The sequence below is a fragment of the Castor canadensis genome, chromosome 4, assembly GCF_047511655.1.
Source record: "Castor canadensis chromosome 4, mCasCan1.hap1v2, whole genome shotgun sequence".
Taxonomy (NCBI): Eukaryota; Metazoa; Chordata; class Mammalia; order Rodentia; family Castoridae; genus Castor; species Castor canadensis.
Window position 1 is genome coordinate 108,959,633 of NC_133389.1, and position 18,374 is coordinate 108,978,006.

Genomic DNA, 18,374 nt, shown 5'->3' on the forward strand with positions numbered 1-18,374 from the left:
AGGGGATTTATATAAAATATTCAGAGAAAGTAAAATTGCAATTATTGGAAAGTTTTTTTTCATCACCATTCTTGGCACTTGGTATTTGGTATCTACTTAACTCTTCTTCTGGGTTTCTCGCTTTGAAACATACCCAGTTAGCATCATTGCTAGTGTGAAGAAGACATAAATGCTTGTTTTGATTTTGAAGAAGTTCAGAAAAGGCACGCTATCCTTCCTGTTGTCTGTGCGCAGTGACATTGAGATAGCTTTCAGTAATCTCAAACTCAGTGAAAAATGATAAAAAAAATTCTCAACAATGAAATTATTGTCAAAGCCTTCTTATCCACAGAGGCTCTGAGACACCTACAAACAAAGTTTATCTTCTCTTATAATAGCCTCTCAATTGAGAGTCTTGCTTCTTATTTGTATCATAAACTACTATCCCCCACTACCATTAATTACTTATAAAATAACAAACTACACTATGAAGTTCAAATACTTTCAATAAATTTTATTCACTTCCGGCTAGACTAAGCGTTAAGATAGTTATCATGTTATTGTCAATGACTATAAGAAGTACTCATAATAAATAGCACCCTTCTATAAAACAGAAAAATATGGCAAGGTGTTCTACCTGTAATCCCAGTACTCAGGAGCTTAATACATGGGGATCATAACTTCAAGGCCAGTGAGAACCTGTCAAAAAGAAAAAAAAGGAGAGAGAAAGAGAGAGAGAGAGAGAAAGAGAGAGAGAGAGAGAAAGAGAGAGAGAGAGAAAGAGAGAGACAGAGAGAGGAAGGAAGGATGGAAGGAAGGAAAAAAGGGAGAAAGAAAGGAGAAACAGTGTTAATGGTTTCAAGTTAAAATGTCACTTTTATCATTTATTTGTGGTAAAATCAGAAGACAGCTTAATATGAGAGCCAAATTGCCCTTATAACTGAAAAAAGAGAATTATGCAGTCCTATCCAACATGAATTACACTACTTTGGGAAGACAAATCACATATCATTAAAGTAAACTAGCAATTAAATAAAAAATAAGCAAGTAAATTAATATATAAATCTGTTAAATCCTTAAAATACAGAAAAGATCACAACCTGAATTTGTTATGACTTCAGAAGTATTTATTTGCATTAATTTGCATTAGTTTACAAAACTTTTTCCTGCAGATGAATGAGAGACTCTTGTTTCAGCAAAGATTTTTGAGCAGGTTCTTTGTTTAAAGCATTATACTAGATTTTATTGGGAAAAGAGACTATCTAAGTTCATAACCTAATAGACAAGATGGAAACATACAAGAAAAACAAAAACAACACAAAACCCCTGAGACCTTTCAATTTATTATAGAATGATTTGCCATGACAATAGAAGGGAGGATATAAGAGTTAACTTATGTAATTAGCGGCAGATACTACTTAAAAATATAAAGAAACAGAATTTGGACTGGGATATTCTCTGTAGTTTAGCACATACTTACCATGGGAAGGCGCTGGGTTCAATCTATACCACAAAAACAAAAGCAAATAAAATAAAAGGAAAAAAGAAAAAAACTAACACAATCCTATTTTTGCATTTATCTCATAAACCTAACATTAAAGAAGATATACACTGTTTATTAATGTATATCTCTGCATTAATATTCTGAAATTTTTAAACTTTGACAATTATTGCATTGTGACTCTTCATCAGAGAATATCATTCTCATACTTTTCCTTAAAGAGATCTGATGCAATAATTAATGGTTTGTGAAAGGCACTTAGAAACTAAAACTTTACTTGCAAGAAAGTAAGCAGTTTTATAAAATTTTACTTTTAAATATTTATAGTAAACTTTAATAAAAAACAAAAGTTTGTGTGGACAGATTAATTCTGTGCCTGAGATAAAGGGACTTTCTGAAATGATGGACAGGTTCCAAAATTTGTACTCTCCAAATTGTAGTCAAGAGCCTCAGGTTTGAGTGCATGAAAGGTGGCTAGTGCAACTGAGGGTTGGGATTTTCATTTATTTCAATTAACTTACATTTAAACAGATATACCTAGCTGTTGCCTAACACAGTAGACAACATAGGTCTATAGCATATTTCTCAAAATAGTTGGCAGGCTATGAATTGTGCATGTTAGGCAAGCACCCAAGCCCTTGAGCTACATTGATAGCACTGACATTATTTCCTTAAAGATGGTTTCTGACCTTTTTTTCCTTTTTCTTCTTCTGTACCTCCTATTATGGGAAAGTTTGGTCTTTTGAGAGTATCCAGTAGTATCCATTAGCTTTCTTCATTCCTTTGTATTTTTATTCCTCTGGCTGGATTATTTCAAAATTTTACTTTCAGCTCACTGATCCTTTTTTCTGCTAAATCAACCCTGCTGTTGATGCTCTCTACTGAGATTTTCATCTCAATCATTTTATCTTTAGAAATTCTATGTCGTTCTCTTTATTGTTTCTATTTCTTTGTCAAAGTCCTTCTTTGTGTATTAGTTTTTTAATTTCATGGAATTTTCCTTTCATATAATCTTTAAACCCACTGAACTTTTTATAAATATAATTTAAATTTTTTCAGTCATCATATATTTTTATTTCTTTGAGTCTTACTATAAGATTTTTATTAATTTATTTTGGAGCATCACATTTCTATGATTCTCGTAATCTTTGTGTTCTTGCATTGTTACCTGTACTGTTGGGGAAACACCCCTTTTGTCTTTCCTTTACAGGAACTTTGGCAAACATAGACCATCACTATTTAGTCTACACTCTGCTTCTTGGAGGTCTGCTTGCTGAAAATCCAAGACCTGTAGAACTTCCTGTGTATTCACCACTTGTCTGGGTTATTGATTTTGCTCTGATGTCAGGTGAGGCTGCTGGCTAGGCTCCATTACCTGATTAGAGTATTGGCTAGGCTTCATTATTGGCACAGGTGCTAGGGATTTTATGATGGCTTCTGGTCAGGTTAGTCACAGGATGTATTCTTTGGCTGGGCAGCACCATGATTTGAGACCTACAGTTGAGCAGAACTGCAGGATGGGCTCCAAGCTTAGGTGGAGTCACTGTTTAAGTCAGGTAAGAGCAGTGTCTGTGCTCCTTAGAGTTGCATAATTGAGGATTACCTACCTGCCAAGGTGAAGCCATGTGGCGTGCCATTGCTGAGGTGAGTAATGTTTGACACCTTTGGTTAAGCCTCCTTGCTTTTCTGTAATACATACAGATAAATGTCTCCATCCCTGGGCATAGTCTTTGAGCTCGACCCTGAGGCTGACTATAGATTAGCTGTCTAAGGAATCAATTAGTTTGAGCTTCCACTGTATTGCTAAAAGATACTCAGAATTTTTCAGGTGGGCTATGAGGTTGGCTTGGATATCTGATGGGCCACCACAGTTGGCAGGAGCCCAGAGATAACACTGATAGTCACTTGCTGGTTGCTATGACCTCTGCCTTGTTTCTTTGTTTTTACCTCACCCAGGGAATCTAGCCACACCATTTCACCTGCTGTTCTCCATGAGGTAATAATAGAGTTGGCTTTATGGAAAATAGCTCAAAATGCTAGTGAAGCTGGATAAGTGACTCTTGTCTTTTTTTTCTCCACTAAGAAGCAATTAATCCTGGGAAAATCTTCTACATTAAGCATTGTATGAAAAGGGAGAAAGCGAGGGGCAACAGTGTTGGAGTAAAACCAGTTTTTTACCCTTGAAATTCAGATTTCATTAAATTCTGTGGGCCATGCAGGTGTTTTAGACTTGTTTACAGGTAGTGGAATTTTCAAAAAGAAGTTCTGGTCTTTTGATAGTTGCCAGGTAAGCTTTCTGTTAGGAGAGTAGATCCTGAGACTTCCTCTGCCATCTTTCAGATACCACTCTTTGTCATCTCTTGACATTTTCTCATGTGTGCATAATAACTTACGAATATTTTGGTTGGGTTTGTGTTTAATTTATAGGTCAATTTTGGAATGATTAACTTCTAACCCATCTTGAGTCTTCTAACCCATGAAAATGGAATGTTTTAATGTTCAGTTTATCCCACCATATTTGTATAGTTTTCTACTTGTAGATTCAAGTAATTTTTGGTGCTTTTATGAATTAAAATTTTTTATAATTTTATTTTCTAAACGTTCATTGTTGGTGTATTGACCTTTATATGTTAATCTTATATCTTTGAAGTTTGCTATTATTTATTATTTGCAGGATATTTTTGTAAATACATTTGCATTTTCTATATAGACATTATTCCACCTGAAAACAGTGGTAGTTTTTAATCTTCCTTTCCATCAAACTGGTCGTCTTTTTTTTTGTTCCTGTCTTATTGCACCAGCTAGTATACAATGTTGACTAGAATTGTTGAGACAGGATGCCCTCATGATGATCCCACCGTTTGTAGGGAAAACTTCAAATGAGTTGCCATTGAATATGAAAGTACTTTTAGGTTTTTTTTTTTAATTAAGTTGAGGAAATTTTCCTGTATTCTTTATATTCTGAGAGATGTTTTTTTGGTATTGGGTCTTGAACTCAAGGCCTTAGGTATGTTAGTCAAGAGATATACCACTTGAGCCACCCCTCACATCTTTTTGTTCTTAGTGTGCATTTTAGATAGGGTCTCATGTTTTTGCCCAGGGCTGGCTTGGGGCTGCGATCCTCATTTCTCCATCTATGGAGTAGCTGGGTTTGTAAGTGTGGACCATGAAGCCCAGCTTTTCTCAGAGGTTTTTTTTTTTTTTTTTTTTTTGGATTCGTATCACAAAGCTGTTTGGTTATTTTTTAGGCCAAATTCTCTTATTTTATTTTATTATTTTTACATTTACTTCCATGTGTATACATTATTTGGGCACCCCTGCCGAGATGTAAAAATCTCAGATTTTTTTTTATCATGAATTTATGTTGCACTTTGCTAAGACATTTTTCTGCTATCTGATTATGTGTTCATGTGTTGTTTTTTACTCATCCTGATGATGACTTTTGTGTTGAATTGCTCTTACATACATTCGTTAAATCCCACCTGTTTGTGATTTATACTTTGGTTATAATAATTGAATTGCTCAGCAACATTTTGGTGTGAAACTGTATGTTTATATTCATGAGAAGTATTGGCCCATACTTCTTTTTGTAAAATCTTTATCTGATTTGATATTAGAGTAATGCTGGAATCACGGAATAAGTTAGAAATTGTTCCCTCTGCTTCTATTTTCTGGAATAAAATGTTAGGAATTAGTATCATTTCTTAAGTATTTGTTAGAATTCATTAATTCGTAAGTAAGTATTAATTATTCATTTGATTTCTTTAATATTAGGCTTTAAAGATAATTTCTTTCTTCTTCTGGGGGTTTTGATAATTAGTGCCCAAAAATCTGTGTACTTCAACTATGTTGATGGCATCAGTAGTGATGGTCTTTTTGTTTTTTCTGGTGTTGGTATTTTTTGCTTCTCTCTAAAAGTCTTTGTAAAACTGATTTGAAGAAGAGGTTTATTATTTATCTTTGCATAGAAAATTCTTTTCATTTCACTGCGTTCCACTATAGTTTTCCTGTTTTCAATTTTATTCATTTCTGCTGTACATTGTAATTATGTCTATTTATATTGTCTATTTTTTCTACTTGACTAACTCTTTAATTACTATTCTTTCTCAAGTTATCCAACATGTGAAACTTAGGCTATTGAATTTAAATGTTTCTTCTTTTATAATAAGTGCATTTAATACTATAACTTTTTCCCTAATAGTTGATTTTGCTACATTGAACAATTAGACAAATTATATTTTCATTTTCATTTAGTTAAAAGTATTTTAAAATTTCTTCTGAGGCTTTTTTTTGACCTGCATATTATGTATTAATGTATTATCTAATTAACAAGTAATTTGCATTTCCAGGGACATTTCTGTTATTAATTTCTAATTTAATTACACTGTGGTCTGAAAACAGATTGCTTTTATTTTTTTAAATCTGTTATGGCTCTAAAATATGGTATATTCTAGAGGATTTTCTTTATGAATTTGAAACATTATATACTTTGTGAAGTTTATGTGTTGCTTGATAGAGTAGTCTATAAATTTTAGTTAGGACAAGTGGCTATCTATAACCTTGCTAATTATCTTCCTGACAAGTCTATCAATTATTGAAACAAATGTGTTGATATCTCCAAATATAATAGTGTATTTTCTTTTTCTTCATGTGTTCTACCAGGTTTTGCCTCATTTATTTTGATGTTCTTTTGTAAGGGATCTATGTGTTTAAGACTGTGATGTCACTTGGCTATTTGACTCTCTCTTTATCCCTGAACCTATGATAATTTTCCTTCTTCTGAAGTCTTCTTTATCTGAAATTTATACAGCTAATCTATCTTAATTTGTGTTACCATGGTCTGTCTTTTTCCATCCTTTTACTTTTTAATGTATCAGAGTCTTTTTACAATGTGTTTCTTAGAGACAACATAGATTTGAGTCTTCCTGTATATTACTCTGACAATTTTCTTGCACATGTCTATTTAAATCATTCATATTTAAAATGTTTACTTGCTTGGTTGACTTTATATGGATTATGTTTGTATTTGCTTTTTATTTATTTCTGTCTTTCTTTGTGTTTTCTCTCTTCTTTTACTACCTTCTCTAATTTAATTGAGCATTTATATGGTTCTGTTTCATCTCAACTCTGGTTATATAGATTACACTTCATCAAAAAATTATTGAGTCTTCTAGAGTTTACACTATTAATTTTGAGCCAATCTCTATATACTTTCAAATGACACTGTACCTCTATTTATAGTAACAATACATTGTTACAGAATATTGTATTGTCTTTTGTATATTACCATAGTCTTCTCATTCATTTCACCTATTCCTATGCTATATAATCTTGTACCTTATTACTACTGTCACTTTAGATAAGTAGCTATTGGTCAAATGTTTTTAAATAAAAATGGCCAGATAATTCCATAAGGATAGGACAGTCTTTCCTAGTGTTGGTAGATCCATAGACCATTCCTATGTAGATACAGAAAATCAGTCAATCCATAGACTATTCCTATGTAGATACAGAAAATCAGCCAACCAAAATAAAATAAGATAAAAACCTGAACCTTAACCAAAACATTTATTTATACAAAACATAAGAGAATTATGTAGTTATATGCATTAGGCATAATCATAAAAGTTTTTCAATGGAAACATAAGGAAAACCCAGTGATCTTGAATAAGTAAATACTTCTTAAATAAGTCACACATGAACTACTGTGATTGAAAAGAAGATATTGATTAATTGGACTACATGAAAATTAAAATTATATTCTTCAAAAATGCTCTTAAGAAATCTACACACAAAAAAATTGGCAGAAACCATTCTAAAACACTTATCTTACAACAAATGATCTTCAGTAAAGATTTCTAAAGATGATGTGTAACTTCATAATGAGAAGACAAACTAAGTAGTAAAATAAATGGCAAAAGATTTGACCAGCGGCTTCAACAAAGGAGATAATGCAGTGGCAAACACACACATGAACAAAACCCCAACAGCACTAAGGGAATGTAAACTAAACCTGATTTTTTTAAAAAACATATCTATCAGAATGGTTGACATTTAAAGACAAATTAATAAGTTCTAAACAGACTAGGGAGCAGCTAGACATCTTGTTAATTATAGCTAGAAATGGAAAATAAAGTGAGTACTTTGGGAAATTGACCTGATCCTATATCTTACCCCAAAAACTCTACCCAAAACCTCCTAGACATCATAAACAGCTTCAGCAAGGTGGCAAGATACAAAATCAACTTATAAAAATCATTAGCTTTTCTATATACCAACAATGAACAAACTGAGAAAGAATATATGGAAACAATTCCATTTACAACAGCCTCAAAAAAAAAAAATCAAATACCTAGGAGTAAAGTTAACAAAGGATGTGAATGACCTCTACAAGGAGAACTACAAACCCCTGAAGAAAGAGATTGAGGAAGACTAAAAAAGGTGGAAAGATCTCCCGTGCTCATGGATTGGTAGAGTCACATGGCTACACTATCAGACTGGCAGATTGTTTTAAAGCTGAATGAACTCTATAATTTTTACCATCATACCACTCTAACTCTGTAATATTTAACCAAGAGTATATATATCCAAATGCACACAGAAACTTCAATTTTAATGTGCCATTTATCTGATATTATAATAAAGTAAAACAAATTATTAATATTGGTACAGATAAACAAATTCAGTTGTTATCAGAGACTGGAGATATAAAGAGGAGATCATTGGCAGATAAGCACAATGAAGCTTACTGAAGTCTGAAAGGATTTTATATTTTGACTGTAGTGATGACCATAGTACCATATACATTTATCAAAACTCATCTTGATAAAGGATGAATTTTCATTAGCATATATAAATTGTACAGTATAATGTGTTTCATTGTGATATTTTCATAATACATATAATTACTTTGATCATATTCACTCCTTCTATTGTCCTCACTTATGCACTTCGATATTTCTGCTAGTCCCTCTTTTAAACTTTCATCTTTTCCCCCTTTCAATTTCACATATGAGAGAAAATATGCTTATTTCACTTAACATCATGGTCTTCAGTTTCATCCATTTTCTTGCAAATGGTATAATTTCACTCACTTCACCTCACTATGTACAAATATATATATATATATATATATATGTGTGTATATAAAGCATTTTATTTATCTATTCTTCTTTTGATGGATATTTGTGATTAATTTTATACATTATCATATATGGCCATAACAGAAAGAAGGTTCAATGGGATAAAGACCAAAAAGCCTATCTCTTGGCTTGATCAATTTCCATGAGAAGGGCATATTTACCTCACTATATACTTTTGAGTAGCAAAAAATTGCAAAATATGCCAAAGGCAAGAGAAAATGAATCTGAAACAATGGTTATTATGAGAACCAGACTCAGATGTGATTCAGATATTGGAATTATCAGACATGGGATTTAAAGTAATTGTGCATATTATTTTACTCTAATAACAACATAGACAATATGCAGCACCAAATGTACAATGCCAGCAGAGATATGCCAACTATAATTTAAAAATTAAAAGGAAATAGTAGAAATTAAAAACAACCAATATTTTTAAACTACAGATCCAAGAAACTCACAGAACACTAATAGGAAAAATACACATGTTGGTATTTCATATTCAAACAGCAGAAAATCAAATACAGATAGAAAGCCTTAGCAGTATTAAGGAAGGTGGAGGTTCAACTTTGCAGAGAAATAAGAATAAGAAACATAGCAGCCTTCTCATGAGAAATATGCAAACAAGAATAATGAAATGAAATCACTGAAGTGCTGAAAAGGATCAATATGGAATTTTATGTCTGATAAAAAAGTGAAGAGGATATAATTTTTCTCCTGTGTAAATAAAAAGAGACTGGTAGACCTATACTTTAAGACATTTTGAAAGTTCTTTGGGCAGAACCAACATAAAGTAAGTCAGAAACTTGCAACTATATAAAGAATGTCAGACAAGAAATAATATATTGACCACTTCTATGTAGCAAGGAACTAATTCTGTAGATTTAGTATCATGAAAGATAGAAGGGCAACTATGTAAACTTCTGAGATTTTTTAATTAGGCAGTGTATCATGAGGAGTTGAAACAGGGATGTATAGGTCAGCTTCCTTATTATCAGCATAGAGAAGGCATTTTATGTCTTGTGGACATAAATGCAATGTGTATTTCTAGAAAGTTCTCTCCAGAAATGCCCAGGGAATTGAAGGTCATTTTCTGCCTGTTGAAGACTCACCTATGCCTCCACCTATGCTCACCCCCAGACATTTTCATGATGCTAATCAAAATGACAAATACACTCATACTATTTGTATAAATATTTATAATTATAAAGTTAATCAAAAAATGTTAAATAAAATATACTTTACACTTTAATAAATAATAAAATAAATAAAATAAAATAATAAAATAAATTAACCCTTTTATAATGTCACTAACATACTCCTTAATATGACCAAAATTAGAATTTGCCAACAACCCCTCTTCACACCTCCAATCTCTAGTAACAACTGAGTTTGGGCACATGACTTTGCAATTTCATACAATGATTACTACATCATTCAGAAATCTGTCTCCTTCATGCTTACTCAATAGAAATGACCACTGATACACTGAATAGCAAAAAATCAGGCGCAAGACACTACACATTGTAAAATTTTATTTGGAAGAAACAAATCTAAAGAATAGTGACAGAAGGCCTATCAGCAGGTCTAAGCATTTGAGTGGGCTTGGTGTGCAAGGACAGAAGGGTACTTCTACAAATTGATAGATATTCTCTATGTTTTGATGTGGTGGTTACACGAATACATATATTTGCCACACAAAATTGATACGTCTTTTTGTATTTAAATAGTATGTCAAATAAAGATATTTTGCAGAAATGATTCTTAATTAAGAGGTCCAAAACTAGCATTAAAATTAGTAAAATTGCTGGGGATGTGGCTGAGGGGCAGAACACTTTCGTAGTATGAGTGAGACCCTAGGTTTGAACTTAGCACCACAAAAATAAAAAAAAATTATTAATAAACCTGGGTTATATTTTCCCTCTGCTTCTCAAAGAATCTACTTCATTATTTTAAGAGATGGTTCATCATAAGATGAGGCTAAACTGGTTTCTATGAAAGATAGGGAAGCTGTATGTCTATTATATAAACGTGATTTAAAAGTGAATAAAGGAGATACATAGTCCACTGTTTCCTATCAGGAAGAATGTGTTCACAGGCTTGAAATAATAGATTCAAAATAAGAAACTGGTACATTTGCTGTTGTATATTAAACTGATATAGTTATTCTGATGTAGTAAAGTTATTTCTCTTATTCTTTGTTATAGGTAAGTGTATAAGAATGTACAAGAATGCACACATACTTACATGCAAATAATGTCAATATTTAATGGGACTTTATGTTTCCTACATAAATAATTATATAATTACTAAACCTACTTTATTTTGATGAAATTTTTAAGTACATAGATAGCCTGTCACAAACTCAAAAAAGACATGGAATTTTAGAGTTGTAAAATGTATTTGCTTTTCTCTTAATATTATGTATCTTTCACTTGAAGGTAACATTTACTTATTTTTAATAAGATGAATTCTCTAATTTAACACAAGGAACTATCAGTTCAGTATTACATATATTGTAAGTTAGTAAGTATGAGATTAGTTAAAGTAGAAATGCTATACTGTGAGAATTATATAATGGAATTTGATGACTTTAAATTGATTTAAATAGATGTAGTTTCAATTAGACTTAAGTTTCTGAATTGAATTTTAGGTTGCTATTGATCAGATAATTAAACTGGCCATATTAAAAAATATATTCATAATTCTTAGTGGAGAGGTTTGGGACAGTTGCAAATTTATATGGTGGTAAATAACACTCTGAGGGTAAGATTCTTGGGTTTGATCAGGGCTTCACTGATAGCTGGGAAAGTTATTTAGCACTCTGTATTCCTGCCCGTCATCTTCTGTTAAACTGGGACTATTGTAAATGGCACCCAGTGCTCAGGCTTTGTATGCAGTTTAAATGAGTTCGTATACATGACATGCCTAGAATAGTGCAAAGCAGATGAGTGCAGCATTAAATATTGCCTGGTTAGTTTGTGGTTTTGCTGGATAAAAACACAATTATAATTGTTCATTGTAATGTTTTAGTTGCACTAGTAAGAAAGTCTATCATAGAAAACGAAAGCTTATACTGAGTGAAGCACATGCATGGGATGCATATGATTTTAAGATGCAAGAAACACAACAGAAGAGATTTTCTCTGTTACACTCAACTATTTTGTAACTCAGGTGTTCACTGATATCCTAAGAATCCTAAATAGAGTCAGGCACATAGTCAGTAAATGCTTGTTTAGTTGAATTGAAATGGAAGAGAGACTTCATCATACCCCAAACTTACGAGAATTAAATATTCAGTTACAGCTAAATAGTTACAATTAAATGTATAAAAACTAGAACTTGAAACTGTTTTGTGAAAAGAGTACCACAAACTTGAAAGTGGAAATCTTTATGAATTAGATTATTTGTAGGCATAAAAATGTTTTAAAAAAGTCTTGATCAGTCATTGGGATTTGAGAGGATAAAGACAAGCTCAAAAGCAGTAAATCATATTATACTGCAAAAGATGGGAAGATATGGCAAAACTGAAGCAAGATATTTTTATTAATAATAACGAATTTGTACTCTATGGGGAAATATACCACTTTCAGTCTTGCCCAGTAAAACTTGACAAAGTTTGGTTCCATATTACCACTGTATATTTTTCTATAATACATAGTTAAAAGATGACCAATAAAAATAAAATTTCCTAAAACAATTACAGTATAAACTAAATTTATAACTCAGTCTTTCACCTTCACTCATAGCTAAGTATTAAAGCTTCAGGAACATCTTTTCCTAGGAGCAGAATGCCTTCTCCTAATGACCTCAGATTCTTCCCCACCAGGGAGGTAAACTACCTTCTGTAAGATCTAAACTTGGAGATCTATGACTGTTTTTCAGTGAGTGAGCACATAAGGGAGCACATAAGGTCAGTTACTGGGCAAAACAATAGCAAGCTGCTGCACTCATGTGATTCTGTTTAGTTACCTGGGATTCTCAAAAGGCAAAAAACCTTTACTGCATAATTCAGTCTTCCTTCTTCACCCTCCAGTCTATTTTTTCCTGAGACCAAGTATTTTTACTTTTAAAATTATCATAAGTGATTGTTCACATCATGAAGGTAAACTTGTAAGACTGATGTTAAGCTAAATTCTGTTGTAACTCAGGATACCTAAGGTAAAAAATGCTGATTCCAAATAATTTTGTATTCAAAACACGATATGTATTAGGTATAAATTAATAACTCCTATATTTCTAATCTTGAGATACCGTGATTCTATAATTCTTTAAGATATGGAAGTATCTCACTTTTGAATATGCATTTATCTTTCTAAACCAGGCTGACTCTTTTCATCCACTTCCTGCTAATGAGAGTGCATGAAATACCACAGTACACAGGAGAAAATAGAGTGAATGAATAGAGGTAGAAGATTAGAAAACAACGTTTAAAGGATAGTGAAGTATTTTTGCTGTTTTGCAATAAAAGATTATTTAAAATTGGAACAATAAGCAATCACAAAGGTTACTTTCAAAACAATACTCATAGCTGAACTTAAAAAATTATTTTGAAATCACTATATTTTTTTAGTTCTGTAGACTATAAAGGAAAAAGAAAAAATTCTTTTTAGTTTAGTGACACAGAGGAATAAATATAAAATAAATGAAAACATAACAGTATAATGATACATATTATAGTTTCCCCTTCACAATAGCATGAATAAAGAACCATTACCTATAAGTTGCAATGGAATTACCTATTGAATGGCATTAACCTATAATATACAGAAGATTTAAAGCTATTTTCTAAAGTTACTGCTAGTATTTGTTCTTGTAGAAATCTGAACCTACTACTAAGCATTGGAAACCCATTACATTAGGATAAACTGTATCTTTTCTTCCAGTTCAATAAATTTATGATACACATTCTTCAAAAAAATTCATAGTTGTTTGAAAATCAAGTTAAATCTCAGAATTTATGAAAATAAATTTAAACCACAATTAGTTTCTTAACTAACATAGGATTAAAGCTAGTAATATGTATCATGAAAATTAAAAACTTCCGTATGTACTTGTGAAAAGATAAAAATGAATCAGCAAATGTATGAAGGCAGTATCAGTAAAGATATTTTAGGTATTATCACCAAAAACATAAGTTTGCAGATGCACACATACACATAGGTTTGCAGAAATGCAAACATATCCATCTGTGTATGCATATGTATATATCACATATTTATTATATATAATCAGGCATAAATGCTACAGATTTTAAGAGAAAATTACATAGAATTAAAAAGAAGTGGTAATTGCTTATCCTTTGACTTAGTGCATGTTATCTATATATCAGTTTACTTATTTAATCTGTACTTTGTCTAGATGAGTGACCTAGCACCCACATCTTGTCCTTGACCTGACGATGTACCATAATTCCTTTGTAAGAGTAAGCGTTAGGTACTAAAGGCCACAGTATATATGACAATGTTCTACATAAATCTGATTCGTTGTAAGAAAGAGTATGTTCATTTAAAGATATATGTTACTCATGGTTTTGTGTTGTGTTAAGTTTTACAACTACGTTTAAATTTTAGAATTAGCATATTTCTTTTGGCACAATGAGTGCTGAGTTAGTCCTTCTGCATTTTAAATGGCTGAATTCCTAGAATATTTGGATACTTAAAAATGGAAGAGTTAATTTATTATCAATTTCTGAAATTTTAAAGGCACATTTGCATTATTCACTTAGCACATTCAATTTAATACTTTGACTATTAAATAATGTTATTTTCTACTATACCACATTGTCAGTGTCCTGGGAGTTTTTATTAGTATTAAGTAATAGAAAATGTCCAGAGGCAGTGAAAAACTCAAAACTCAGTGTAAATTAATGAGGAGCAATAACAGCTATAGTAACACCGAGTAAATAAAAGATCAGCAGCTGGTTTATACAGATGGCCAATAAAATGTTGGAATGTCCAAAACATAAACATAAGGGGTGACAGTAGGAGGCAGGTAGTGATTAGATATGTGATTGTAGGGGTTAGCATTTAGTTTTAGTAGAACACTGAACTTTTTTTCTTCCACCAGAAATTTCCTCCATAGAAAAATACTTACCAAAATTTTATTTTTCATATTACAGTGCCTCTACTAGGATATTTATATCAGTTTATTTCGATGGCTTGAAATTACTGTGGAAGCTCCTGAAAAAAGCCTAATTAAAAAACCAGGTAGTAGAAATCTGAATCTATTACTAAACATTGGAAAGCAACTATGTTAGAATAAACTGACTTTTTTCCTCTGGTTGAAATAAATTTATGGTACACATTCTTCAATAAGTTCACAGTTACTTTGGAAATCAAGTTTAGCTTGACAGCTAAATCAATGACTAATTTTTTATTTCTGAACTTACAGATGAAATCAGAGTTACATCTTATCATCTTATCATTCTGAATTCAAACTTTACAAACCCTTATTAGCCTCAGGATGTTTTCAGCATCATGGGGGAATCAGCAATATTTTAACCCTATCTTAATGAATACATTCTTATTAATATTTAAAATAAAAGTCAAATTGAGCTTTCATGATTCTACTTTATATGCCTCCCATCCTAAACTACCTTTTCCATTTTCTGTATTTCCCAATATTCCCACCTACCACCCTACACCAGAACATATACCTATAGACAATATCTTATCACACTATATTCTATGGAAAGTTAATAGGCTACTTATCATTTGAATCTTACCCACATTTTGGTCCTCAGAAATCCTATCCAGTATTTTTCTCTTCTTCTTTATGTTGTTCCTTTAAGAGTAATCAAGAAGGTCAGCTTCATTCCCAGCATCAATAGGTAAACACTAAAATGAAATAGCCCCTCTAAAATAGCCAATGCAATGTGACAGCAAAATGTCTTGAGAGAAGAGCAATACATGTTATCATCATTTAATCTGCAGGTATTTCTAAAGTATGGAAAATGCCTCATTAAAGTAGAAAAAGGAAATATTAGAATTTGCTTTTGTTAGGTTACTTTAAATTTTCTTTTTTTGGTTTAGAGCTAAACCTATACTAATTACCAATAAAAAAGCATAATTTATAATAAATTCATACTCACTCATTTTTATTTGATTAAAGACTAGGATCAAAACATGTTGAAGACATTTAGGAAAGTATGGTGGAGAGTTATTCAATCCAGAAAATATATTATGTCTAGAGGGATAGGAAAAGCGAGGATTCTTTCTCTATGATAGCCTAGAAAAAGTAGATAAAGGGACTTCTAACATAAAATATAGCTGCTATCATTTCCAATTGTATAGTTAATTGTGAGTATTCAAAGATAATATAACTTCTTTAACATAAAATATAGCTGCTATCATTTCCAATTGTATAGTTAATTGTGAGTGTTCAAAGATAAATATAACTTCTTCAGACACAACCATTCAACATATCCTTTTAAGCTTTGCTAGCACCTGATCCTTATAGTAATCTTTACTCTTGGTATGATCCTGTTTTATAAGCCTTTGAATGACCCTGCCTTTACTGGGTTACCTCACTATTTTATTACTGAGCATACGGAGAGACAAAATGCTCCGAAAGAACCTCTGGTTTCCAGAAATAGTTCTTCTCACCCCTAAGTAAAAAGGCAATCCAATTTCATGTTGGTAGGTAACATCAATCTTCTAACCATTGTTGTGGTTCCTTTCTTTGCCATTCTGTTCAATAGTTTAAGTAGCTCCTAATGGCCAAGGGAAGACTTGTTTCCAGTATATCATCTATGAGTGGTTTGTATTAGAAAGATTTTTCCCATTGAAGCTAGTATCCTTCTACCCATAAAGCCGAGGTTTACAGAGGTGGAAAGCAAATAGATCTTCAGTGAGTTGTTTTGTAAGAGACTATTCTCTTTATTGGCTCCTTGGTTCCTGGATCTATACATTCTGTTTGTAAGAGATAAGACACCATACATTGAATATTGGCTTAAAGTATGTAACATTGTTTGAGACATCATCCCAAATCAGTGAAGTTTTGTTTCTCAACTGACATACAGCCTTTGAAGATTATTCTATTCTATGGTGTCAATGGCTTCTAGGTGTTAGAATATGGAGCCTAGTGAATATACTTACTGACCCATTGTCAAGATTTCGTCATACATTAATTCCCTGGATTAGAAGCAAAATTACATCAAAATTTAATGCTGATAAAAATTTTGTAAGTCTATACATGGTAATGCTGACAAAATTGTGACCAAAGGAATCAAATTCCAGATATCTGTCTCTTACTATACAAAGACAGTTTTGATCAACATATGAGGAAAAGGGTCCAGTTGAATCAACCCCACACCAGACAATCAAGAGTGGCTCTGTATGAATTGCTTTGTTTTATCTTCTACTAATTTGCAAGTTGAGTGGCCATAGTCATATCAACCATGGTGAGCAGTTCTTGTTGCATGTATGCGTAGTTACCTGTGCTATCCTGGCTTCTTAGTTCCTCTCCCTTTGAGTAAGCACTGACTTAACTGAAAAAGAGGATGGACTAACAGCTATAGGAAGAATAATTCTGTCCATCTGATTATTGATAGAAGCCCTATCTGGTAGATTACATGGGGCATTAAAATCTATCTTTTTTTTTTTGCATTTCAAGAGACTCATATACTCATGTACTCCTGTACCAGACCTCCTTGTCATTAATCTTACAATCTTGTTCTTTGCAAATTCCTTATTAGCTATGCAACCTATTAGCTTCTGATTATGGATTAGTTTAGGTCTTTTCCTCAAGCCATTTTTCTCTTAACAGTGTCCAAATTTCTTCTGTGAATTTCTGCCTGAGGAAAGAATTTTCTTTCACCTACTAAATTTTGGGACCACCTATGAAAGGGGGTAAAGTATCAACTTCTAACAGGTACTAGCACACAAAGTGGATACTTATTTAATCTCTGCTTGCATTTTTTTCTCCCTTCATTAACTGGTTATAAGGCAATCCCCATGAAATGATACATTTTAGAAGAGAGAGCCAGCATCAGCCACCTCACAGAGAAGGGACCATGGAAATAAATACTTCAACCTCATCCAACTCAAGTTCCTTAAAACCCTGTCAGTGCCTTACCAATAAGGACTCAAAAAGCAGGGAAGCCTGATGTGGACACAGAGTCAGCATCTCAAGTCATAGAACAGATGGGATATGGTGCAACATCAGGCCCAGGAGGCAAACAAAAGGCATTCAGCATACCTGCTATCAGCAAAATCAAACAGTCTAGCAGTAGGTTTAATTTTATAACTTAAAATATATTATGGTATTTGTCATTATCCATTTTCTGCTCATATTTGATCCAATATTGGATCTTCTTCTTCTTCTTCTTCTTCTACTTTTCTTCTTCTTCTTCTTCTTCTTCTTCTTCTTCTTCTTCTTCTTCTTCTTCTTCTTCTTCTTCTTCTTCTCCTCCTCCTCCTCCTCCTCCTCCTCCTCCTCCTCCTCCTCCTCCTCCTCCTCCTTCTTCTTCTTCTTCTTCTTCCTTCTTCTTCTTCTTCTTCTTCTTTCTTCTTCTTCTCTTCTTCCTCTTCTTCTTCTTCTTCTTCTTCTTCTTCTTCTTCTTCTTCTTCTTCTTCTTCTTCTCCTCCTCCTCCTCCTCCTCCTCCTCCTCCTCCTCCTCCTCCTCCTCCTCCTCCTCCTCCTCCTCCTCCTCCTCCTCCTCCTCCTCCTCCTTCTCATTCTTGTCATAATCATCATCATCATTTGAGGTTTAGGTTCCAAAAATGAGTAAGAGCATGCCAAATTTGGCT

The 18,374-nt window shown here is 32.5% G+C and overlaps 1 protein-coding gene and 1 long non-coding RNA gene across 4 annotated transcripts in view; one reads left to right on the forward strand and one right to left on the reverse strand.

Moving 5' to 3' along the window:
• Positions 1–18,374, forward strand: part of Galnt13 (polypeptide N-acetylgalactosaminyltransferase 13) — a 522,920-nt gene that overhangs the window by 176,226 nt on the left and 328,320 nt on the right. The window lies entirely within an intron of this gene.
• The window catches only part of LOC141422571 (uncharacterized), a 75,931-nt gene continuing 72,929 nt past the window's right edge, over positions 15,373–18,374 (reverse strand). Inside the window, exon 3 of the long non-coding RNA XR_012447209.1 lies at positions 15,373–15,408. This is a non-coding gene — a long non-coding RNA (uncharacterized lncRNA). The remainder of the gene's footprint in view (positions 15,409–18,374) is intronic.